The 26,959-nt window shown below is 37.1% G+C and overlaps 1 long non-coding RNA gene across 1 annotated transcript; it reads right to left on the reverse strand.

The window, feature by feature from the left end:
* Positions 1-1,207: 1,207 nt before the first annotated feature.
* Positions 1,208-26,055, reverse strand: LOC130679419 (uncharacterized). Its single transcript, XR_008992364.1, has 4 exons — positions 26,009-26,055; positions 25,494-25,636; positions 25,074-25,320; positions 1,208-1,652 (listed from the first exon to the last, which is right to left on the reverse strand). It is a non-coding gene; the product is annotated as an uncharacterized LOC130679419 (long non-coding RNA).
* Positions 26,056-26,959: the final 904 nt, after the last annotated feature.

The following is a 26,959-nucleotide window of genomic DNA, read 5'->3' on the forward strand; positions in this document are numbered from 1 at the left end:
ATAAGGAAGCATGTTGTTTTGTGCCTAAAATGAAAGTCCATGTGGCAAACCTGAAAATTTGTTTCAGCTCATTACCAACCCTACACAATTTTGATTCATGATTTTCTTGTTCATTAAATAGATTGTTTTGCCATTTTAGAGACCATATAAAATTCTGATCATGATGGTTCTCTTTATACAGTTTCACTGACTTTTTAACTACCAGGAATATATTTTTGTACTTCCACTGACTCGGGCACAATAACATTAAGAAAATTAGCCTAGTTTACATCACTATTATAAAGCATTCCTTCCAAATCTAAAATGCTCTAGAACTTAGAGAATCATTTGTGACTTAAAAAAAAACACATGGTTTCTATTTAAATGGTGATGAAGTCTTGCTTGTGAGACCAAAATCTATTCCATTTTCAGTGAACACTGTCCTCCACTTCTATCTCCCACTTAAACTATGATCATTTCCTTGTGCAGTTTTGTAGTTAAAATTATTAAAGTTATTCTGGTCTATCAGTCCTAGTAGATGTTGGGTGACTTGAAATAGTTTGAAGACATTCACAACAGAATTTTTTTAATGGGCACACAACCCCTCTACAAGAGGTTGATAAAAATAAATCTAATCATGATGGTTCAAAAGTATCAAAGATCATAAACAATACTAATGAAAATCTTGGTAACATGAACTGGTCCTCTTTGAAACATAATTCTGCAAGCATCATTTCTCATAGCTTCTTTAAGAAACAGCTTTCTCCAATAAGAGTGACATAGGCAAAAGATGTACATTCAGTATCAAAATATTAAGGTGGTAATAATACCTCATGTTGCAGAGTTCTTTGCATTACTCAGAATATTTTCAAATATATCTAATCAATAAGAAAAAACAAAGAGTTGCCATTCAAACCTTTGGCTGTTTGTCTTTGATGTCTTGTTCAGTGTGCTACGTTGTTTTAACATGGGGGCTTCTCAGAGAAAAATGTGTTTGGCCTCCTGAAGAGACATTTGTTGGAGTTTCACTACCAGAAAACTTGTGCTTTGCAACCCAAATCACAAAATTTTCCTGAGGTTTGTTTCATATCTTTCTTAAAGAAGAGTTGCAGAAAGAAAGGAATATGTGACCCACAATGTCAATGATTAAATGCAGAGGTAGTCAAGGTAGAATCCATTCTTTAGCAGTGGTCTTTAAATTCTTGTTCAAGGATGAGATCCATTTGAATTATATTGAGCACTTAATAAAAACAGAATCACTAGAGATGGGACTCAGCAAATATTTTTTATTTATTTAACAAATGACTCCAGGGCGATTTTCCTGTGCATGCAGGTTTCAGAACCATTGCATTAGTCAGTCAAATAACCTGAGAATATTTTTTAGGGAGCAGTATCCACAAATAGTTAAGAACTTAAGTTAGAGCTACCAGCATAGAAATGGGAATAATTGACACTGAGATTGAGGTATAGAATATGGTGGTCACCTGTGTTGGTATTGAGGGTATCCAAAAATAGCTATACAGAGAGGCGTGGGCTGGAAGAAGAAATTGGCCGATCCTCATGGTGTAGTCAGAAGTTTCCCTATTGTTTTTCTGGGCATAGAGCATAGGAGCTTCAGTGTTTGGGGGCCCCAGATTGACTGGAGATCTTGAGAAAATTGTTCCTTTGAGACCCTGGAAAATTTTGAGACATCTTTGAACTCTCAAAGTAAAGTGGCTGTGTAGATGTAGATAATTTGAGTAACATTGCAGATCATATGATTGCCTCTGCTTTTCTCCATCTTTCAACTTTAACTTACAATACTGAATTGTATTTTTTCAAACTGAAGTATAATTGACATAATTCACTTGTACATTTAAGCGTTACAGACATTAGGATGTCCAATAGGCTATGGTTCCCTAAGTTTGTAGATGAGGGCATCACACTAACATAAACGATAAATTTCTCTTTGTTGTCATGGAACCCAGCTTTACATGCATCTGATCTGGAGGCTTATATGCATCATACAATTGGTTATTATTTATTTATTTTGATATATGTATTTTTTATTGAAGTATAGTTGATATACAATATTATATTGTTTTCAAGTATACAACATTGTGATTCAACAGCTATCTACACTATTAAATGCTCACCGCAACCAGTGTACTTACTGTCTTTCAACATAGAAAAATATTACAGAATTATTGACTATATTCTTTATGCTGTATTTTCAACCCCATGACAAATTTATATTATCATATGACAAATTTATATTATCATAGGGATTTTGTGACTCTGTCTCCTTCACCTATTTCACACACCCACCTCATTGCTCCCCAACACTAACCACCAGTCTCTGCTCAGTGTCTATGAATCTACTGCTGTTTTGTTCATTTGCTTTGTTTTGTTTTTCTAGATTCCACATATAAGTGAAATCAGATGGCATTTGTCTTTCTCTGCCTGGCTTATTTCACTTAGCATAACACCCTCTAGGTCCATCCATGTTGTTACAAATAGAAAGATAATTGTTTTTTTATGGCTGAATAATATTCCATTTTATATATGTACCACCTCTTTTTCTTTCATTGAAGTATCATTGATACACAATCTTATATTAGTTTCACATATACAATACAGTGGTTCAACAGTTACCCACATTATTAAATTCTCACCCACACTAGAGCAGTTACTATCTGTCCACACAGGAAGATAACACAGAATCACTGCCTAATTCCCCATGTTATACTACTATCCCCATGATCAGCAGTATGATTGAGAATTTTTGTGCCCCCTTATAACCCTCACCATCCCCACCTACCCATTCCAACCCCTTCCCCATGGTAACCACTAGTCACTTCTCAGTGTCTATGAGTCTACTGTTACTTTGTTCATTTTGTTTTGTTTTGTTTTTAGATTCCACAAATAAGTGAAAGCAGGTGGTATTTGTTTTTCTCTGCCTGGCTTATTTCACTTAGCAGGCCCTCTAAGTCCATCCATGTTGTAACAAATGGCAGAGTTTCTTTTTTGTGGCTGAATAATATTCCATTGTGTATATGAACCATACTTTTATCTATTCATCTGTTGATGGATATGTTGGTTGCTTCCATATCTTGGCTATAAGCATACCAGTGCATGTATCTTTTAGAATCATGCATTTTATTTTCTTCCGGTAAATTCCTAGAAGTGGAGATACTGGGTCCTATGGTATTTCTATTTTTAGGTTTTTGAGGAACCTCCACACTGCTTTCCACAGTGGTTGAACCAATTTACATTCCCACCAATAGTGTAGGAGGGTTCCCTTTTCTCCATATCCTCACCAACACTTGTTATTTCTTGTCTTATGGATAGTGGCCATTCTAACTAATATCACAAATTTATATCTCATTGAGGTTTGATTTGCATTTCCCTGATGATTAGTGATGTGGAGCATCTTTTCATGTGCCTATTGGCCCATTTTTAAACCTGTACTGAATTTATAAATAGTTGCAAAACTGAATTTTTCCAAAGCAGGAAAGGAAATTGATTTTCCTTCCCACACTGCTGTTTTGAGCACTGGCTTTGAATTAGATTACCTGTTTCAATCCCTATTCTACAGTTTATAGCTCTGTCAACCAAGGCAAGACACTTGTGGTTATTAACAGAATCATTTGCACATCTATGGACAAGAGTCCTTTGAAGTCATAATCAACAATGTGCAAGGTTTTAAATAGCTCAGACAATGAAAAGAGCAAACTTCATAGAATCAAATAACCTAGAAGGGTGTGCTGTAGACAACACAGACATTTTTATTGAACACACCTAGTAAGTTTTTGGTTTACCTCAAAACATTTCACATTTTTTTCTTACTGACCACAGCATCTTTATTAAAACTAAAACCTACTGTCTCTCCCTCTTCAGAACTACTCAGTGGCTCCCTACCAACCACAAATAAGGTCCGTTATCTGATCTCCAACTCACCACATCCTCAAACCCTCACTGGCGCTTTATACCAATACAAGCAATACCAGAATGTTTATCCCAAGTATAACAACTTGTTTTATATACTGACTTCCTTTCATATGACATAACCTTTTCCAAGAATATGCTTTTGTCCAACTAATAAAGCCTTATTAATTTTAAAGACAGGTTCAGAAGTCCTACTTGCAGGGAAGATCCTAGCCTCTCCAGTTTCATTTCCTACCAGTGCAAATTATTTGTTTCCACATATACTTCCCTAGTAGACTGAGAGATGTCCAGAGGCAGAGATTGCAAAAATTTTTTGTGTGGAGAAAAGGTTCCGTCACCTACTAGCTGAGCGACATAGGCCAGACACATAACTATTCTACGCCTTCCTTTCTTCACTCGCAAGTGGAAGCATCGTAGCTTTGAGAACTGGCTTTGAATCTGACTACCTGTTTAAATCCTGTTCTACAATTTACTAACCCTGTCATCAAGGCAAACCACTTATGCTCTTTTCCTTAATTTGTTCATCTATAAAACAGCAGTGATGATAATAATAATACATAGGGTGACATAATATATGTAAAACAGTATAATTATTAATTTTATGTGTCAACTTGGCCAGGCCACAGTACCCAGATATTTGGTCAAACAGTAGTCTAGATATCGCTGGGAAGTTTATTGTTTAGATGAGGTTAACATTTAATTCAGTAGACATTGAGTAAAACAGATTACTCTCCACATGTGGGTGAGCTTCATCCAATATATCCTTATGAGAAAAAGGTGATTGTCCCCAAAGGAAGAGGGAATTCTGCTTCTAAACTGCCCTTAGACCTGAGCTGCAACAGAACGCTTCCCTGGGTCTCTAGCTGTTAGCTGGCGCAGCAGTTTTGGACTTGTCATCCTCCACAGTCTCATGAGCCAGTTCCTTAGCATAATTTTTTTTATTATTACAGCTTTGTGGAATAAATAAATTAATGTACTCAAAACACTTAGTTCAACATCTGGTGCAGAAGAGTCAATAGATTTTATATATTATATAATATTGTTAATCATTTATTTCCAGGGTCAAACATACTACATGGCATAATAAATGTTTGTTATTTGGATGGATGGATGAAGAAAATAATAATAGCAGGAAAAATACAGTAATCACTTTAAGCTCACATATATATTTTCATGTTACATTATATGGTATTTAATGTTAAATGTTAAAGGTATTATTCTGAATATTCCACCTGTGGAGGATGAGAAATAGGGAAAGGGGAAGTGCTGGGGGAGAGACTAACAAGTATATTGTGTTTGAGAAAAGAGTACTGGTCTGGGGTTAGAAACAGAAAATGAAAATATATTTAAAAGGATAGTCAACTCAGGTGTGGGAGGAAAGGGTGGTACAAACACAATCAATGAACTGCCATGAGTCAGCCAACAGGTAGAAAGAATCCTGATACCAAGCCAGAGGTAAAAGGAAAGAGTTCTAAGAGACTGAGTCAAGTACAAGATCCTAGATGTAAGTTAGGAGTTAGAGATTTCAAGACACAGCTGTATTGTATGGATATATAAACATGTCCATCTCTCTCCTATCTTTGTAAATAACAAATCTTTGACAGTAAGTCCTTCTCAAACTCTACCCTCTTTCTTCTCTTCACTGCTATGTTTTTTTTCTGTATCATTAATCTAGAATTACATGAGGAACATTATGTTTACTAGACTCTCCCCATCACCAAGTCCTCCCCACATACCCCAGTGCAGTCACTGTCAATCAGTATAGTAAGATGCTGTAGAATCACCACTTGTCTTCTCTGTGTTGCACAGCCCTCCCCGTGCTCCCACACACATTATACATGCTAATCGTAATGCCCCCTTTCTTTTTTCCCCCCATTATCCCTCCCTTCCCTACCATCCTCCCCAGTCCCTTTCCCTTTGGTAACTGTTAGTCCATTCTTGGGTTCTGTGAGTCTGCTGCTGTTTTGCTCCTTTAGTTTTTTTCTTTATTCTTATACTCCACAGATGAGTGAAATCATTTGGTACTTGTCTTTCTCTGCCTGGCTTATTTCACTGAGCATAATACCCTCTAGCTCCATCCATGTTGTTGCAAATGGTAGGATTTGTTTTCTTCTTATGGCTGAATAATATTCCATTGTGTATATGTACCACATCTTTTTTATCCATTCTTTTACTGATGGACACTTAGGTTGCTTCCATTTCTTGGCTATTGTAAATAGTGCTGTGATAAACATATGGGTGCAACTGTCTTTTTCAAACTGGCCTGCTGCATTCTTAGGGTAAATTCCTAGGAGTGGGAGTCCTGGGTCAAATGGTATTTCTATTTTGAGTTTTTTGAGGAACCTCCATACTGCTTTCCACAATGGTTGAACTAATTTGCATTCCCACCAGCAGTGTAGGAGGGTTCCCCTTTCTCCACATCCTTGCCAACATTTGTTGTTGTTTGTCTTTTGGATGTTGGCCATCGTAACGCCTGGTGTGAGATGATATCTCATTGTGGTTTTAATTTGCATTTCTCTGATGACTAGCGTTGTGGAGCATCTTTTCATGTGTCTATTGGCCATCTGAATTTCTTCTTTGGAGAAGTGTCTGTTCAGCTCCTATGACCATTTTTTAATTGGATTATTTGCTTGTTGTTTGTTGAGGTGTGTGAGCTCTTTGTATATTTTGGATGTCAACCCTTTATCGGTTCTAAAACTTATGAATGTTTTCTCCCATACTGTAGGATGCATATTTGTTCTATTGGTGGTGTCCTTTGCTGTACAGAAGCTTTTCAGCTTGATATAGCCCCACTTGTTCATTTTTGCTTTTGTTTCCCTTGCCTGGGGAGATATGTTCATGAAGAAGTTGCTCATGTTTATGTTCAAGAGATTTTTGCCTATGTTTTTCTCTAAGAGTCTTATGGTTTCATGACTTACATTCAGGTCTTTGATCCATTTTGAGTTCACTTTTGTGTATGGGGTTAGACTATGATCCAGGTTCATTCTCTTACATGTAGCTATCAAGTTTTGCCAACACCAACTGTTGAAGTGTCTATCATTTCCGCATTGTATGTCCATGGCTCCTTTATTGTATATTAATTCACCATATATGTATGGATTTATATCTGGGCTCTCTATTCTATTCCACTGATCCATGGGTCTGTTTCTGTCAGTACCAAATTCTTTTGATTGCTGTGGCTTTGTAGTAGAGCTTGCATTCAGGGACCATAACTGCTTGCTTTATTCTTCCTTCTCAGGATTGCTGTGGCTATTTGGGGTCATTTGTGGGTCCATATGAATTTTAAAACTATTCCAGTTCCTTGAAGAATGCTGTTGGTAATTTGATAGGGATTGCATTGAATCTGTAGATTGCTTTAGGCAGGGTGGCCATTTGACAATATTAATTCTTTCTAGCCAAGAGCATGGGATGAATTCTCATTTGTTAGTGTCCTCTTTAATTTCTTTTAAGAGTGTCTTGTAGTTTTCAGGGTATAGGTCTTTAAATTCCTTGGTTAGGTTTATTCCTAGGTATTTTATTCTTTTTGATGCAATTCTGAATGGAATTCTTTTCCTGATTTATCATTCTGCTATTTCATCATTAGTGTATAAAAAGCCACAGATTTCTGTGTATTAATTTTGTATCCTGCAACTTTGCTGAATTCCGATATTAGTTCTAGTAGTTTTGCAGTGGAGTCTTTAGGGATTTTTATGTACAATATCATGTCATCTGCATATAGTGACAGTTTGACTTCTTCTTTACCAATCTGGATGCCTTGTATTTCTTTGTTTTGTCTGATTGCCATGGCTAGGACCTCCAGTACTATGTTGAATAACAGTGGGGAGAGTGGGCATCCCCGTGTGGTTCAAAATGTTAGGTGAAAAGCTTTCAGCTTCTCGCTGTTAAGTGTGATGTTGGCTGTGGGTTTCTCATATATGGCCTTTATTATGTTGAGGTACTTGCCCTCTATACCCATTCTGTTGAGAGTTTTTATCATGAATGGATGTTGAATTTTGTCAAATGCTCTTTCAGCATCTATGGAGATGATCATGTGGTTTTTGTCTTTCTTTTTGTTGATGTGGTGGATGATGTTGATGGAATTTTGAATGTTGTACCATCCTTGCATCCCTGAGATGAATCCCACTTGATCATGGTGTATGATCCTCTTGATGTATTTTTGAATTCAGTTTGCTAATATTTTGTTGAGTATTTTTGCATCTATGTTCATCAGGGATATTGGTCTGTAATTTTCTTTTTTTGTGGGGGTCTTTAACTTGTTTTGGTATTGGAGTGATACTGGCTTCATAGAATGAGCTTGCTAGTATTCCCTCCTCTTCTATTTCTTATAAAACTTTAAGGATAATGGGTATTATGTCTTCTCTATATGTCTGATAAAATTCAGCAGTGAGTCCATCTGGCCCGGTGGTTTTGTTGATGTGTAGTTTTTGGATTACAGGTTCAATTTCATTGGTCTGTTTAGATTTTCTATTTCTTCCTTGGTCAGTCTTGGAAGGTTGCATTTTTCTAGGAAGTTGTCCATTTCTTCTAGGTTTTCCAGCTTGTTAGCGTATAGATTCTCATAGTATTCTCTAATAATTCTTTGTATTTCTGAGGGGTCCATCGTGATTTTTCCTTTCTCATTTCTGATTCTGTTGATGTGTGTAGATTCTCTTTTTCTCTTAATAAATCTGGCTAGAGGCTTATCTGTTTTGTTTATTTTCTCAAAGAACCAGCTCTTGGTTTCATTGATTTTTTCTATTGTTTTATTCTTCTCAATTTTATTTATTTCTTCTCTGATCTTTATTATGTCCCTCCCTGCTGACTTTGGGCCTCATTTGTTCTTCTTTATCCAATTTCAATATTTCTGACTTTAGACTATTCATTTGGGATTGTTCTTCCTTGTTTAAATAGGCTTGGATTGCTATATACTTTCCTCTTAGAACTGCCTTCACTGTGTCCCACAGAAGTTGGGGCTTTGTGCTGTTGTTTTCATTTGTCTCCATATATTGCTTCATCTCTATTTTAATTTGGTCATTGATCCATTGATTATTTAGGAGCATGTTGTTAAGCCTCCATGTGTTTGTGAGCCTTTTTGTTTTCTTTGTATAATTAATTTCTTGTTTTATACCTTTGTGATCTGAGAAGTTGGTTGCTAAAATTTCAATTTTTAAAAATTTACTGGGGTTCTTTTTGTCACCTAGTATGTGGTCTATTCTGGAGAATGTTCCATGTGCACTTGAGAAGAATGTGTATCCTGATGCTTTTGGGTGGAGTGTTCTGTAGATGTCTGTTAGGTCCATCTGTTCTAGTGTGTTGTTCAGTGCGTCTGTGTCCTTACTTATTTTCTGTCTGGTGGATCTGTCCTATGGAGTGAGTGTGTGTTGAAGTCTCCTAGAACCACTGCTATGTTTTTTGGAAAAAAATATACTTTATCTGTCAAATCTGTGAAGGAATATTTTACTGAGCAGAGTTAGACAGTCAAGGAAGACCTTTTTCAAGACTATTACAATAGGGATCAGGAGCATTACAATAGGGTAAAGAGATGAACTTCAATGAAACAAAAACTATGGGATTTTGAAGCACTGGGGCAGGCTTGAAGATGTTGGGGAGGAGGGAGGTTAATCAGTGTCATTAATGGGTTGCTAATTGATGCTAATGGAAGTTAGGCTCCTACCTTCCCACAGAGGAGATAGGAACTTCCCTGCTTTATTATATTTCAAAGGAATGACTCCAGAGTCCTTAAGAAGGACATCCTGTGTTGTAAAACTGACAAAAGACTGGGAGATTTATATCTAGAAGGAGCAGAGAAAGGATTTGCAATAGCAAATGCTTTTGTAAATTTTCTAGGAAGCTAGTGGTCAAGGGGAGAGACCTGTCCAAATTTCAGTTAAGCAGAGGGGGATGTTAAGGCCATTTCAGTCACATCTTCATGCAGCACTTGTTCTTTTTCATACCAACAATATGATCTTTGTTCTCGTATCACTACTTTCATTAAAATCTCCTCACATGCTAAACCAAATGTCAATGTTACTTAATTTAAATTTTCCTTTGTTTGTCTGTGTTTATTCACTAGTACCTCTTTGATGCGTTAATCCTCTCTAAGATTTCTTTCCAATATGCTTTCCTTGTACTTCCATCCCTTTACATATTACTTGGAGCAACTGGAAGTCCTTCTCTGTTTGTTTTTTAGCTTATTCCATTGGCTTTATCTCTCTCTCCTCTTTATCTTTTAACTGTAAATACTGTTGCACCCAGTTCTAAAAACCTCTTTCACTATCCTAAGAAGATGCTACAACTCCTCAGAGAAGAAAAGATTCTCAGCTCATTAGACACAGGAAAAGCCCTCAAACTTATGAAAGAGAAGCAATCATTCTGTGTGTTCTGGGACACTGTTAAATTTGCAATTATCTTATCAAAATCAAAAGTACCACAACAGAAGCACTCTGCCCTTTTGACCAAATCTACTATTACAGCGCTTTAGTTCCCTGTCAGCACAACCACCATCACACTTTAGCTACAGTGCCTCTGCTCCCTGGATGACCTCACCTAGTTCTCTTCCCCATTTGAATGTCACACAAGCATTTAGAACTCAACATGCCCCAAACTCAATTTATAATCTTACCCAAACCTGCTAATTTCACTAAGATTCCCCGTCTTATAAATGACACCGCTATCCACATGGATTTACAAATCCTCCTCTTCTCTGTCACCTCCATCCAATCTATCACCAAATTCTATTCCCTCTCCCTAATAGCTGGTGTATATGTCACATCCTCTTTACTCCTCCTGTCAGTGCTTTACTTGCATCCTCATTTCTCATCTGGATTATTTCAGTAGCTATCCAGCAAGTATCTCTACACCCCAAATCCTCTGATTGAAATATATCCTTTACTCTCCTATCAGAAAAATTCTTTCTAAGCTGCATATCTAATAATTGTTAGCTTCACACTTCAAATCCTTCAACAGACATCTACTAATTTAATATAAAACTAAATTCCTTAGAGGTCTTTCACAATCCTCTGCTTGCTTCTCCAGCAGAAGCTTCTCTCATCATTGTTACCCTCAAATTTTATGCTCCAGACAATCTCAACAGTTTGAAGATGTAAAAATGTGATGCCCTCTATCACTACTGGCTTTCCTCTCATGTTGCCCCTTCTGGCTGGAAGTCACTCACCCATTACTATCACCTCATTTACTTAGCATACCTCTATGTCTAGGACTCAACTCCTCATGATATCTGTCTGTGTTCTGTCCAAAGACTGACCAGGTAACCTCTCCTCTATGAGCTCATGGAGACCTGTACTGATGTCTTTTATATTATATAGTAACAGAAGATTTATATATTTCTTTCCCCCCCATTCAATAAGAACTCTTTGAAAGTAGGGACTGATCTCTTTGTACCCCCAGAACAAGGGAACTGAATTCAAAAAGTTATATCAAGGTTCTACTAATGTACAATTTTAGGAATGTTAGGATCAAATTGTATAATGTACCAATAGGCAAACGAAAAGATTATCCACGTCACTAATCATCAGGGAAATGCAAATCAAACCTCAATGAGATATGAGTTTATGATATTAGTCAGAATGGTCACTATCCAAAAGACAAGAAATAACAAGTGTTGGTGAGGATGTGGAGAAAAGGGAACCCTCCTACACTATTGGTGGGAATGTAAATTGGTTCAGCCACAGTGGAAAGCAGTGTGGATGTTCCTTAAAAACCTAAAAATAGAAATACCATAGGACCCAGTATCTCCACTTCTAGGAATTTTCTGGAAGAAAATAAAATTCATGATTCTAAAAGATAGATGCCCTCTTATGCTTATAGCCAAGATATGGAAGCAACCAACATATCCATCAACAGATGAATAGATAAACATATGGTTCATGTACACAATGGAATATTATTAGCTACAAAAAAGAAAGAAATCCTGCCATTTGTTACAACATGGATGGACCTAGAGGGTCTTATGCTAAGTGAAATAAGCCAGGCAGAGAAAAACAAATACCACCTGCTTTCACTTATTTGTGGAATCTAAAAACAAAACAAAACAAAATGAACAAAGTAACAATAGAATCGTAGACACTGAAAAGTGACTGGTAGCTACCATGGGGGAGGGGTTGGAGTGGGTAGGTGGGGATGGTGAGGGGTATGAAGGGGCAAAAAATTCTGTCATAAGTCAGTCACAGGGATGGTAGGATAGCATGGAAAATATAGGCAGTGATTCTGCGACATCTTCCTATGCTGACAGATAGTAACTTACTAGTGTGGGTGAGGATTTAATAATGTGGGTAACTGTTGAACCACTGTGTTGTATATTTGAAATGAATATAAGATTGTATATCCATGATTCTTCAATGAAAGAAAAAGAGGTGGTACATATATAAAATGGAATATTATTCAGCCTTAAAAAAACAAAGTTATCTTTCCATTTGCATCAGCCTGCATGGACCAAGAAGGTGTTATGCTAAGTGAAATAAGCCAGGCAGAGAAAGACAAATACCATCTGACTTCACTTATATGTGGAATCTAGAGAAACAAAACAAATCAAATGAACAAAACAGCAATAGACTCATAGACACTGAGAAGAGACTGGTGGTTACCATGGGGGAGTGGTTGGGGTGGGTGAGTAGAATAGGTGAAGGGAATAAAGAGTCACAAAATCTCAGTCATAATATTTTAGTCACAGGGTAAAAGTCATCTTTCTATGTGGACAGATAGTAGCTACATTAGTTGGGGTGAGCATTTACTGTAGATACCTGTTGAATCACTATGTTGCATACTTGAAACCAATATAATATTGTATATCAATTATACTTAAAAAAGAAATAAGTCCTTCATTCATCTCAATTGCATCGTAGTCCTGTAGAAGAGACTGGAATTCATGTAGCATAAAGAGAGGTGCTGTAAGAACAAATAGAAATTTAAAAATTTTACTTTTAATTTAGAGAAATGAAGAGCATTTAACAGAGGAGGTAACATTTAAACTGGTCTTTGAAGGATCTGTTGGATTTCAATAGGCATGGATAAGGATAAAGGAAAGACAGCCAGTGTCTTTTAATCTACATGTAGATCAAGGCTGGATAAATGAGAAGACCCTATTAGTTTGCCAATGACTTTTCCCCTTCACTTGTTTCTTATCTGAGAATGATGATATGTCAAAGGGTGGAATTGAGGGATAAAGTGTCAATAAAGTAGACAGGCTGGCATAATGTCTTATACACATAAAGTAATTGAAAATGTATACAGTGCCTTCACATACATTTTCTAATTCCGTCCTCTTAAAAATTTTATGATTAGCAAGGGGAAATATTATTCTCTTATCCCATACAAGGCAATTAGATTTAGAAACATTTGCTCAATGTTACTCAATTGGTATGTGGTGGAGAAGGATTTGGATCCAGGTTTCCTGATGTCAGGCTTACTCTTATTTTCCCATGCAAAATGACAAGAGAAGTAACAACTGTATAAGATTGGTGAATAACAATTGGAGAAAAGATTAAGGGGAGAGTTTACATAGTGAGAAGTAAGAAACTTACCTGAAAATCTCTAATTTCCTAGCAAGAGAGCTTAATAGCCCCTGATTTTAAGAGACAGCCTTTCATCTACACTGGTTGATGGGCTAGCTATAAAAAGCCAATTCTGTAATATACTATTAAATGCTGTATCTGAATTTGTAATCAGTTGGTTTGGTCATGCCTCATTTGCTTGTTATTTGAATGGACAATTGTGAACCTATCTTCTGTAACAAGTAGAAATGCATAAGCTCTTACTAAAATGGATCCATATTCTATCAAGTTCATGTTTACTCGTAATTTTATTAAGAATAAATTGAGAAAATGATCCTTTAAGGAATTATCATAGGATGTTTGGAAAAACAAAAACAGACACAACACTACTATCTTCCATTGTACAGCCTCTTTTCTTTTTAACAATAAGGAGGAATTTCAAGTGTTTTATTCATGGCTTCATCAATCTTCACAATGTTCCTCCAAGTCATGTAGGTGTTAAGAATTACTATAAAGAGGAGATGAAATTTAATACATTTATTCTTTATAAGAAAAGACTCATGGGGACAGGAGACTTGCAATAACACTTTAGTTTGAAATATTACACATAATAACAGGGAATAAAGAATTATCCAAGGAAGAAAAAATTAAATCTACCTATTGGAATATGGAAATGTTTTCTCATAAGTGAAAATAGAAAATAAATTATAATGAAGATTAAAAATAGAAAAATTCATGACACTTCAGCTGAATTCAATAAACATTTATTGAGGGCCTAATGAATTTAAACTTTAATCATTCTGTTTCTAGTTAATGTTGAAAAATGCTGTTTCTTAAGTACCAAGTATTAAAAATATTTTAAAATGCTGAAGTTTGCCTGAAAAAGAAGCAGTATGTGAAAATGAGCTTTAATAATGATTCTAGTTGTGAATAATTGTAGGGAAGTAGGAGCAATAAAAATTCTTAGTAGGACCTCTGCTGAAGGGTTGCATAAATTATAAAAGACAAAAGAAACATGGGAATAGCCTCTGTATTTAAGTACAGATCATGGGAAACTACTAAATAAAGGATCATGATTAGCTATTCATCTTCATTATATTCAAAAAAAAGGAAAAAAATTAAACCATAACATGAGGAAATTTTAGTTAATCCTCAGAAAGGTTTCCCAGCAATGATTATTGCCAAATGCAATGCTAGTTTGGACTTATTATTAAGGCAGGGTATGGGACATTTTTAGTCAAGAAAGGCAGTAGAAAATAGGGAAACATGACTCCAAAGGTCTTTTGTCTGTGGTGTGTATGTGTACATGTGTTTCAATACTGTATTTTCAAGACATTGTGACATTCCATTAAAGGTTCGATTGCTGTTCTCTTCAGTTTAGTTTTTCAATTTGTCAATGAGTCTAAGAGAGTCTAGGAGAATGTTTTCATGTTGAAATTTGTTGTTTCTAGCAATCAAAAGTGTGTCTAAAACAACTGAAGTTGTAAAAATCACTTACTCCATATATATTGTGTACATGTTGTGAAATGTCTCCACATTTTAATGTAGGCCAAGACACTTTCCCTTTATGTCAGAAGTCATGCCTGCTGGTTGCTGACTGTCAGGGAAAAAGGATTTCCAAGGGCTAGTGACTTGACCTTCCAGAAGTATTTATCCCTTTCAGAAGCATATAGATTTTTAAAAGAGAAGTTGATGGCTAAGGCAATATTTAACCTAAAAGAAAGAAGCTCTAAAATTTCAGCCAGAGGGAGTGGGGAGGCCATTAGATTGACAGAAGTCCTTTCGATTTTTTTAAATTTTGGTATCGTTAATGTACAATTACTTGAACAACATTATAGTTACTATACTCCCCCTATTATCAAGTCCCCCCCACATACCACATTACAGTTACTGTCCATCAGTGTAGTAAGATGCTACAGAATCTTTACTTGTCTTCTCTGCATATACTGCCTTTCCCATGCCCCCCCACTACATTATGTGTGCCAATTGTAATGCCCTGTTTTCCCCCTTATCCCTCCCTTCCCATCCATCCTCCCCAGTTCCTTTCCCTTTGGTAACTGTTAGTCCATCCTTGGGTTCTGAGTCTGCTGCTGTTTTGTTCCTTCAGTTTTTGCTCTGCTCTTATACTCGACAGATGAGTGAAATCATTTGGTACTTGCCTTTTCTCCGCCCGACTTATTTCACTGAGCATAATACCTTCTAGCTCCATCCATGTTGTTGCAAATGGTAGGATTTATTTTCTTCTTATGGCTGAATAATATTCCATTCTGTATAGTACCACATCTTCTTTATCCATTCATCTACTGATGGACACTTAGGTTGCTTCCATTTCTTGGCTATTGTAAATAGTGCTGCGATAAGCATAGGGGTGCATATGTCTTTTTCAAACTGGGCTGCTGCATCCTTAGGGTAAATTCCTAGAAGTGGAATTCCTGGGTCAAATGGTATTTCTATTTTGAGCATTCTGAGGAACCTCCATACTGCTTTCCACAATGGTTGAACTAATTTACATTCCCACCAGCGGTGTAGGAGGGTTCCCCTTTCTCCACATCCTCGCCAACATTTGTTGTTGTTTGTCTTTTGCATGTTGGTCATCCTAACTGGTGTGAGGTGATTTCTCATTGTGGTTTTAATTTGTATTTCCCTGATGATTAGCGATGTGGAGTATCTTTTCATGTGCCTGTTAGCCATCTGAATTTCTTCTTTGGAGAAGTGTCTGTTCAGCTCCTGTGCCCATTTTTTAATTGGCTTATTTGCTTTTTGTTTGTTGAGGTGCATGAGCTCTTTATATAATTTGGATGTCAATCCCTGGTCGGATATATCGTTTATGAATATATTCTCCCATACTGTAGGGTGTCTTTTTGTTCTACTGATGGTGTCCTGTGCTGTACAGAAGCTTTTTAGTTTGGTGGAGTCCCACTTGTTCATTTTTGTTTTTGTTTCCCTTCCTTGGGGAGATATATTCATGAAGAAGTTGCTCATGTTTATGTCCAAGAGATTTTTACCTATATTTTTTTCTAAGTTTTATGGTTTCATGACTTACATTTAGGTCTTTGATCCATTTTGAGTTTCCTTTTGTGTATGGGGTTAGAAAATAATCCAATTTCATTCTCTTACATGTATCTGTCCTATTTTGCCAACACCAGCTGTTGAAGAGGCTGTCATTTCCCCATTGTATATCCATGGCTTCTTTATCATGTATTACTTGACCATATAATCTTGGGTTTATATCTGGGATTTCTATTCTGTTCCACTGGTCTATGGGTCTGTTCTTGTGCCAGTACCAAATTCTCTTCATTACTGACAGAAGTCCTTTTAATCACACTATAAAAGTGACTACCTCACACCAGTAAGGATTGCCACCATCCAAAACACAAACAACAACACATGTTGATGAGGTTGTGGAGAAAGGGGAACCCTCCTACACTGCTGGTGGGAATGCAAATTATTCAGCCATTGTGGAAAGCAATATGGAGGTTCCTCAAAAAGCTCAAAATAGAAATGCCATTTGACCCAGGAATTCCACTTCTAGGAATTTACCCTAAGAATGCAGCAGCCCAGTTTGAAAAAGACATATGCACCCCTATGTTTATCGCAGCACTATTTACAATAGCCAAGAAATGGAAGCAACCTAAGTGTCCATCAGTAGATGAATGGATAAAGAAGATGTGGTACTATACAGAATGGAATATTATTCAGCCATAAGAAGAAAATAAATCCTACCATTTGCAACAACATGGATGGAGCGAGAGGGTATTATGCTCAGTGAAGTAAGCCAGGTGGAGAAAAGACAAGTAGCAAATGATTTCACTCATCTGTCGAGTATAAGAGCAGAGCAAGAACTGAAGGAACAAAACAGCAGCAGAATCACAGACTCTCAGAAGTGACTAGAGGTTATCAAAGTGAAGGGGCTGGGGAGGATGGGCGGAGAGGGAGGGATAAGGGGGGAAAAAAAGAAAGGGGGCCTTACGATTAGCATGTATAGTGTGGGGTTTGGCACAGGGAGGGCTGTGCAACACAGTGAATACAAGTAGTGATTCTATAGCATCTTACTATGCAGATGGACAGTGACTGTGAAGGGGTATGTTGGGGGGACTTGGTGAAGGGGGGAGCCTAGTAAACATAATGTTCTTCATGTAATTGTAGATTAATGATAACAACAACAACAAAATCTCCAATACCTTTCAAAAAAAAAAAAAAGTGAGTACCTTTGTTGAAGGTGGGTGAAGGAACAAGATATAATAAAATAGTAAATTGATAAAATGACCAGGAGGAAATGACTGGAAAGAGTAAAAGAAATTTAAAATGGAGAAGAAAAGTGAGGAAAGGGAGATAAGCTGGGAATGGGGGAGAGAGATAAAGACTGAGGGAGGATGAAAAGAAGACAGATCCCAAAGGAGTATAGCCTGTTCTAAAGTACCCAAATACAGTGTCTGTATGTCACTAAATAACCAATCACTTTCAGGTAAAAATTAAAATTGTTGTTTTGCACCATGTATACTTAAACCTAGCCACTTTATTTTTTAAAAAGAAACATTTCCATCTCCTCATCTTCTTTTCCGTCTTCTCACCTGTCCTTGCATTTCTTCCCATTGGATCGGTCTATCTATGTCTATCTATGTATCATCTATCTATCATCTATCTATCTATCTATCTATCTATCTATCTATCTATCTATCTATCTATCTATCTATCTATCTATCTAATCTATCTATCTAATCTATCTATCTAATCTATCATCTATCTACCTAATCTATCATCTGACATCTGTCGTCTCTGTATTTATTTTGATTCTTACATCAATGCTTTGATGCCACAGGTCGAATTTGATTATAGTCTTCATAACAACAGTTTCTTGATAACTTGAGTGTGAGCCTCAAAATTAGATCACTGTTTTTCTAGTGTAGTTCAAGAGAAAGTTACACATTTCTTACAATATTGATCTATTGTTTAAGAATCTTCAATGATGATTGTGGTGATGATCTATGTTCTGGATTCTATATTTTTCATAAGTTTACATGATGAGTTTTATGCACTTTAATATTTGAAATGTTTTACTATAAAGATAAAGAAACTTAAAAGTAATGAATGTTTCTGATTGTAGATACACATCCTTTTCGGAATATTGATACAAGTGTTGAGACCAGGAAAATGTACCTGGGTGGCATTGGAGGACTTCTGAGGACTGCTGCTGGGAGGCTGGAAGGTTAGGGTACATGCCTTGCTATTTTCTCCATTCTTCTTACTGCTATAAAAACAATCACTGACATGCCAAATGCTTAACTTCTTTCAGTAGTAAGCCTCATAAGAACATCAATAAGAATGTAAGAATTCTTTTCCTTGTTCTTTTGATTTTCTAACTTGCATGAATCTCTCATCACCCTACTTTCCCTACAAAATTTTTCTTCTTGAAACTTGAGCTCTGCTTTCATTACTATTGCCATTATGCAGAAGGTGATTTGGGAAAAAAATAATTTACAAAAGTTTTATACATTCATGTTATAGTTTTGACAATAGTGAAGAAAAATGGAATCAGTTCCTGCTCCCTCAGTTATTTTTGTAAATATTTCAGAGGTGATTTCCAGACAATTAACACTGGAGACAAGTTTGATTGCTTATCGATTTCTGAATATAACAGAACATTAATTAGTTAATTAATTAATTAATTATTTAAAGGAAATGTTTAAATCTGCCTGAAACTAGGTTGTCTTTCCATCTAAACCTTCAAGTGACTAAAATTAATCATATTTTAAAAGTTCAAAATCTGGCCAGGTGATGAAGGGATGGCCAATTTCTGTATAAATCTGATAATAAATTAAAAGGGCATTTTTGATAAGCTCATAATCTTCTCTTGCATTAAATTGAATGATTAGATTTTTACTCTCTAATTCTTTTAAGGTGACAATTAGTTAAAGAAAGACAACTCAGGACTGAATTTTTATGCAAAGTGATTCTATTGGTTTTTATAAGTACTCTAGATGAAAGTGAAAATCTTTGAAGCATATGTGGAGTTTGGTGCAATATCATATGTATGAGTGTGACATTTTGGCTATCTAGTGTAATATTATAGAATTACTACTTTGGAAGAAAAATTTCATATCCTTATGGATCCCCAAGATAGTCTTTTCCACCAATAAAACCCATAAAACATTAGCACAGTCTTTTGGTTTATAAACTGTGAAGCTTTTAATATATTGTTAGAATTTTAGAAATAAGGAAATGCAAATTGTAAAGAAGCCTTATGAGTTGTGGTTGAATGCAAAAATTAATTTGAGGAAGTACATTGGTACCATCCTTAAGTTAATTACCCAAATCTTACTAAGTTTGGATGTATTTCTGTGGCATATTTCTTTCCTGCTAGTTGGATTAGGATGGTTCCATACCAGTAGAGGGAAACAGAATTAAAATAATTACTGAATACTTTAAGTGAGAAAGTGATTCTCCTTAAATATTAAGTTTAGTGAGGCTAAAAAAAAGTTGTTTTAAGTGACCTCTGAATCAGTCTTCCCTAACCCACCCTCAATGGCCAATCAAACTCAGTACTAGTACAAATAATTTTGGCCAAAGAGAAAAAAGGATGCCTCTCTTCAGGGAATAGTGATCAAAGAATTAAAAAGTAGTTGGCCTAATCAGGCGCGCAGTTATCTATGCCGGGAGTCCCCACACGAGGCTCTGAGGGAGATAACTCATACATTCCGAGCGTTCTCCTGCGTGCGTGGGCTGCTCTGATTTCAGGGCTCTCCTGAGAACACGATGAGGCTCATCCTTGGAACCAGGGCTCATCTCTGTCCTTTTATAATAAACTTTTGTTTATTATAATTGGGTTATTCTCACTATTGCAACTCCCCGAAAGCTTTTACATGAGAAATAGGGTTTATTTCACATTTTTTTCTAAATGTAAAAGGATGTTAAATTAGAGGTTTTAACTGAGATGTTAATATGTCTGCAAGACACCAAAGGGAGTCATGAAACAGAAGATCCTTTATGAAGTTTAAAGTGGAGTTGCAAAACTTAGGAATATTTCTCTTCCCACATGGTATGTCCCCTTCATTTTACATTAAGTGGAGGGATTCAAGGAGATTACTTCGAAAGTTTGGATGCCTCTTAGCAGAAGATCCACGGGGGCCAGTGGGCTCATACTACAGTCCTGGAGGCTGTAGAAGCAATAGCTGAGGAGGTGTTGTCCCAAACTGGGGTAGAGCCACAGGCTCAAGGGAGCTGGAAGAGGGTGTCTCCCTAATGCTGCGCAATAGGGCAGCCTAGAGGGCACTCAAGAGATGTTAGAAGTGACAGCTAAGTTAGCAGATACTGGGGAGGGTGTAAAGAAACCATGGAGGGGAATGTATTAGCCTGGATCAAGGAACCACAACTGAAGGTTCAATCTAATGCTGGACATCTCTTGAAGAATCCACAAATTTGCCCCATCAGAGCAAGACAGCTGTAAAATTCTGTTATACCGAGAGTGTGAAGGCTGCTTAGGGCTGTGCATTCGACAAATGCTGTGGAAATCACTGGGCTGACTCTTTTCAGCCAAAGGCAGAGGATAAAGTAGCCCCACTGAATCTATTTAAAAGGAGGTAAGAGACAAAAGCATAAAAACACAATATTCTGACTATATTCCTTGAGTCTTTGTGAAGAACCATGTATGTAACTCCTCTAAGACTTTGCTTAAATAATCAGGGGTTAATTACTACTGGCTCAAGTGGCTTAATCTTAGTGAGAAAGCAATGTTTAATAAAATTAGAAATGGAAAGTTTTAATTTTTTGGCCAGTACAAATTTTTATCTAATTCATATAATAAAGCAGTATAATCTAAACAAAACTGTTACTTATGGTGTGTTCTTCATCTCAAGGTGAATAATTACTAGTACTGTCACACAGCATTTTCTTATTTACTTGTGCATTATCATTTCCATTGTATTTTACTACTATAGCATAGGCTAGAATCTCATTTATAAATGTAAGAAGACCTCTTTTTTTAAAAATCTCCCCAAAGCCTTGCAGTAAAGGCAGGTAGGGAAGCCAGTAGACCTAGAAGCCACTGCCAAGTCCCCCTTCATGTGATTTGTCACATTCCAGGTGGATTGGTTAATTAGTTGGGCCATGCTCTCTGCGATTGGCATCCTGCTAGGACAAGAGGGGAGTGACTGTTCTTGCTCCTGGTGTAGACTTCAGTTTTGCTTTATTTTATACAAAGCATTTTAGAAAATGAAAGCAAACAATGCAAAATATGTGTAATCTTAGATGTGTATTCTATTTAGCGTAATGATCTGAGAATCTGACAATGAGCTGACTACAGAATTATTTTTAACTGCCCCACTTTCCCATATTTTGAGTCTTGTAGTTTCTGGTGTAACATTCAGATGCACCTACTATTCTGCTACTAGTACTATTCTCTTTTGATTACCTTTATCCTTAGACTCTCCTCCTTGGTCTCCCTCAAAGTCATCTTCCTCTGTTTTGATTCCCCAGGGCTCATTCTTTGATCTTTGCTGGGGACACAGTTGGTGACCCATTCAGATCCCCTTTACCTGCCAGTGCACCCAATTCTTCAGCTGCTGTTAGTATTGGCTGCTAATAGCTCAGAGCTGACTGCCTTCTCTGAAGACTTACCACAAAGAGCAACCTTGTCTGGAAATCATGCTCCACTGCCTTCCCAGGGCAGCCTGCAGCTAACAACTCTCTGTTGGGAGAAGGGCTCTAGAAATCTGGCCCTCTTGCCTCAAGGTGGGGCCAACTCTGTGGTACATTGCTGATTCAGACCTCCCAGTGAGATTAAGCTGAAGCTAGGTTCTCTCTGAGCACATTCTTGCTTATTTAGCCTTTTTCCCTGCACTGTCTCAATTCTCCCACTCCCTTCTTCTGAGAGCATTCTCTCAATAAACAATCTGAACAAGAATTTCCATCTTGGACTACTTCTAGGAACCCTACTTAAAACAGTCATTCCGTTTTCTCCTTATAGCTCCTCTCTAAGCAATCCCATGACTTTGACAAAACCTAATACACTCACACTCAAACTGATACTTTCTAGCTCATATCTCTTGCCTAAATTCCAGACTAAGAAGTACAACTGTTTTTTAAATCAATTTAGGAGAGCCTCCTATCTCTGGTCAAGGTTGTATTTTGATTCTTTATTATTGCATATTTCAGGATCATAGAAGCTGAAAGCTTCATGTATATGCCCTTTATTCCCTATCGAAAGCAATAGCCTTGTGAATATAACATATTCCAAAGGGCACATCAAGATGATGTACAGCAGTTAAATCACATAGACTTATGTGTAGTTCTTGAAGTTTCCACCCTCTTGAGAAAGTCTGCCAATGTTCAAGAAAATGAAAGTGATGTTATTTTTGGGAATACCTTGATTGCACTAAAATTTACAAAAACGCAAATCGTGCAAACCTCAACACTTCACTTTGGTCATTTTTAGTTACTTGCTATAAGTCTTTCAACACTGCCATGCTGCAACATAGGGAAAACAGTCTGCCTGATGGAAACCTTTCTTGAGTTCCAAAGGCAGAGCTTAATTTGGTGAATACACTTCTATTGCAGTCTTACCACATTGCATTTCAATTGTATGTTTCCTTGTTCGAATCCCCTCCAACCACTTGGGGACATGTATTGTATTTTTTCACCTTTTCTTGATGAATAGTAGGCACTCAATAAATGTTGGTTTTGAAAGAATGTAAAAAATGAAAAGGGCAAGAAAAATAGAGAAAGATTCATAGGATAGAAAAGAGTCAACTTTGTTTTTGACTGCCAGTTATTAATTTTTTGCTCTGCATGCACCCATCATTATATTCTTTGTGATAACCAATGAAATTCTTTAGTGTTTCTCCTTTAAAGTGACTATGATGTTAAGATCTTCCAGTGGAGTATACTGGATGGATGCTGCAGGAGGAAGAAGCTCTCTTGCAGTTTCTTATGTAGAAACAGGGATTGGTGATGTGGATATCAGGAGATTGGGTGGCTCCCTTCCCCCCACAGCCCAAGCACAATTTTTCCACAGTCTTGCAGCCTCAGCTTGGCTATCACCTTCCCACAGCTATCTTGGCATTGCCACCAGAGCTGTTGTATGTAACATGCCCTTAAGGTCTCTTGTTCCCTTCAGCACCCAGATCCTCCTGCAGACCCATGTCACTAGCTGGTGTTCGCCCACTCTCCTACTTGTACCTGTTTCTTGCCCAGCAACTCCAGACCAGCAGGCCTGATTGAACCAGTAAAATTCTCTGCTATTCAGTACCCAAACCATACCTTCGACCTTCCTTGAACTTCTAAGGTTGTCTTTCCTTGGTTGCTCTCCCTCAATCCTAGGTGCCACATAGAGTTTCCATATATTTTATAGTCCCTTTTAAAATCATATTTAATAATTCTTTATACTACCTTTCCCTTTTTAATTACTGTGTGGTTTCTATCTCCTGATTGTACTCAATCTACTACAGTGTCTGTTGAATGCCTTTCATAGGTTACCATAAGTGACATACCTGAAGCTGGACACTTAACATTAGTTTATCAAAATATATTGGAACCTAAAGGAAAGTAATAAAGATCTTTCACTATTTAATTTTTGGCCACCAAGTTTTTGTGTTTATTTTCAACCTGATTAGTATTCCAGAGTATGTATTTAGGTTTTCTGTTTTTGTTTTCACTTAACACTTGTCATAAAATAGCAATTTTGAGCTGTGAGCCTTACAAACATACTTAAAAGGAAATGAGGGCATAGGACCCACATGTGTAAAACTTAAGGTATTTTATTTCTTCTATTGGGAAAGATTCCCTCTATTCCTACTGTTTGGAGATACTTACAAAAAAAGGACACTATCAAAATGAGATGTGGGCTAAATGTGAACATGAGTAAGCATGCACAAAGATCCAGTCAAAGACACTGAAGAACACCACTGAGCATGCTGTGAATCAGTCAGATTTGACTAATCCAGTTGCTGTCAGCTATAGAAATGATGCCTTCAACCAGCAGATTTAGTCTTATCTTTCTCAGTTCCTAACTGTATTAGTTAGGATTCTTTTTGTCACATGTGACAGATAAACCAATCCTAACTGGCTTAGAAAATAAGGGAAATTTATTGTCTCAAATAGTTTGAAAATCCAGGGGACAAGATATAAATGTGCCTTGGTCAGGGGTTCTAACAGTGCTGTCAGGACTTCATCCCCCTCTTTACTTCTTATCTCTTTTTCTGTTGATTTAATTCTCAGTTTCTAGAGGGGAAATAAAATTCACTCAGCAGTTCTAAGCCTACATTTTCCTAGGCTAAAAAGTAGAAATGGAAGCAACTTCTTTTGGGAACTCCCATCAAATGCTGGCATTCACTCTGATTGGAAAAACTTGGGTTACAAATGTAATCTTGAACCAAAGGACTAGTAAAGTATGAGTTGCATGTCCCCTTTTTTAGGTTGGAACACCACAGGAACCAGATAGTAAGGGGTAGTTTTTTAGAAAACTTTATAGAAATCTTCAAGATATGGTACCCTGAAGGGCAGATAAATGCTTGGTAAGCAAAATAATAAATGTGCACTGAACAAGCAAATCCTGAGCATGACTGCCTGCTCACAGCTCCCACAGCAGTCTGCTTAGATTAAGTTTTGCTTCCCCTGAACCAACATGTTCTACATTCCCAGTATAAGCACACATGTGCCCCTGAGCCATAGTCTGATAACGCTTACCAGCAACACCTTCTCTTAGAAACTGGCTGGGTTCTTCTATCAAGATGTGTAGGATGTCCAGTGTGGCCAGCAGTCTTTTTGTTCTTATCCCACATGCAAAAGTAGCCTGTATTTTTGAGACCAAGCTGTCTTTGTCAACTGATTTTTTTTTACATGGTGCCATACAATGTCTCAAACTTGCCAATCTAAGATAATAAGAGCAGGCAGTGGAGGGTTGGATGTGTCTCTTCTGTCAATCCCATTTCACCTGTTGATTATAAGAGTAACTTAATGAGTGCTTGCTACATAATAAGCATACTTATAAGTGGTCTACATGTATTAACTTGTTTTATCCTCACAATGAAACTGTGACATAGACACTGTTACTATTCTTATTTTGTTAGTGAGGAAATTAAGGCAGACAGAGTTTAGGAAACTTACCAATGGTCGCACAAGAAGAAAGAGGTGTGCTGGGGATTCTCAAGCAGGTAGTTTGACTTTGGCACTTGCTTTCAGAACCACTACACAGTGTTGCCTCTAGTGGACATCTACGTCTGAGAGCTATCCTTGGTGCCAGGCCTGCCCTGATTATATTATTAAAGTATTAGCCTTATTTAGATCAAACATAGTGGCACTGCTTTCTCATGTCTTTGGCATTTTTTTGCATAGTTATATTTCTAATGCACTTTCTAGGTACAGAAACATGCTCAGAGAGAGTAAGATCCTGTTTAACATTGTTAAACATACTTTTAACATACTTTCCAAAGCTTTGAATTTAAAAAGTCAGCTCCCGTGTAGAAATATAGCCAGACTGCAGGGCCCTTGGCACTTCTTGCTCACATTAAACTTTCCATTGTCTCAGGAGTTCTATTAGCACTTGAGTGAGGGAGAACAGTGCAGCAGGGCAGAGCAGGGGACTGGGAGTCAGACACACCTAGGTTCAAGTTGTAACTTACCAATTCAGATCTGTGTGAACCTGGGTAAATTCACCATCTCTAAGCTTCAGTTTTCTCATGTGAGAAGTAGTGAGGAAATAGAACTTAGGAAATAGAAAACATGATTCAGCTTTGGTTAAAAAGAAAAGAAGCTGTGTTTCACAAACAGTGGTAATGGATGAAGGTTTAGGAGAAAAGAATGCAGAGTATGCTGATAAGATAAGGATATTTATATCCTGTGATCAAAGGTACAAAGTCAACAAAGACTGTTCCTATGAGCACAGACATGGGGGAAAAGGCCCTTTGTGAGTTCAAATCTATACTGAACATCTCTTGATACAACACAGAAGGAATGAAAAAGCTTCTTTCTTAAGAAAACAGGTTCTTAAGACATTTAAAAATTCATATGTTTAATTACTCTGGAATCTAATCTTCAGGGGTAAGTACCTGGAAACAGAGTATTTTCATTTAATTTATGTAATAGACTTGGTGCCAGAAATGGAACTTAACTCCTTTAATTTGTAAAAGAACTCACTGGCTTTGTGCCTCTGTGGGTAAGTAGTATGGGCCCCAGCCCAGGTTTCACTGACGACCTGCAAGCAAACAGAGATAAGAAAAACAATAACCAGTGCTTCCAAATCCAAACATGTTGGCAATTTGGTATCTTTGACAATAGGAATATTAATAAGTGCCTTTTTCATAGTATTTATCATGAAAATTTGCTTAGAAATGCATGCTCAACAAACACAGTCATGAACATTTAATCAGTAGCAGTTCCTCTTACCATGGTGCACACAGTGACTTACCCTGGAGCCCATCTCTGCTTCTCCTCACACACTCCCACCACCTCCCACTCCCTTCCTAAACTTGGCTCTCAACTTCTGCCCCATTTTGCAAAAGAGCCAGCAGCATAGATTGTGAAAACAGGTGGCTGAAACGTCACTCAAAATTTGGCGTTCATTTTGCATCTCA

The sequence above is a fragment of the Manis pentadactyla genome, chromosome 11, assembly GCF_030020395.1.
Source record: "Manis pentadactyla isolate mManPen7 chromosome 11, mManPen7.hap1, whole genome shotgun sequence".
Classification (NCBI taxonomy): domain Eukaryota; kingdom Metazoa; phylum Chordata; class Mammalia; order Pholidota; family Manidae; genus Manis; species Manis pentadactyla.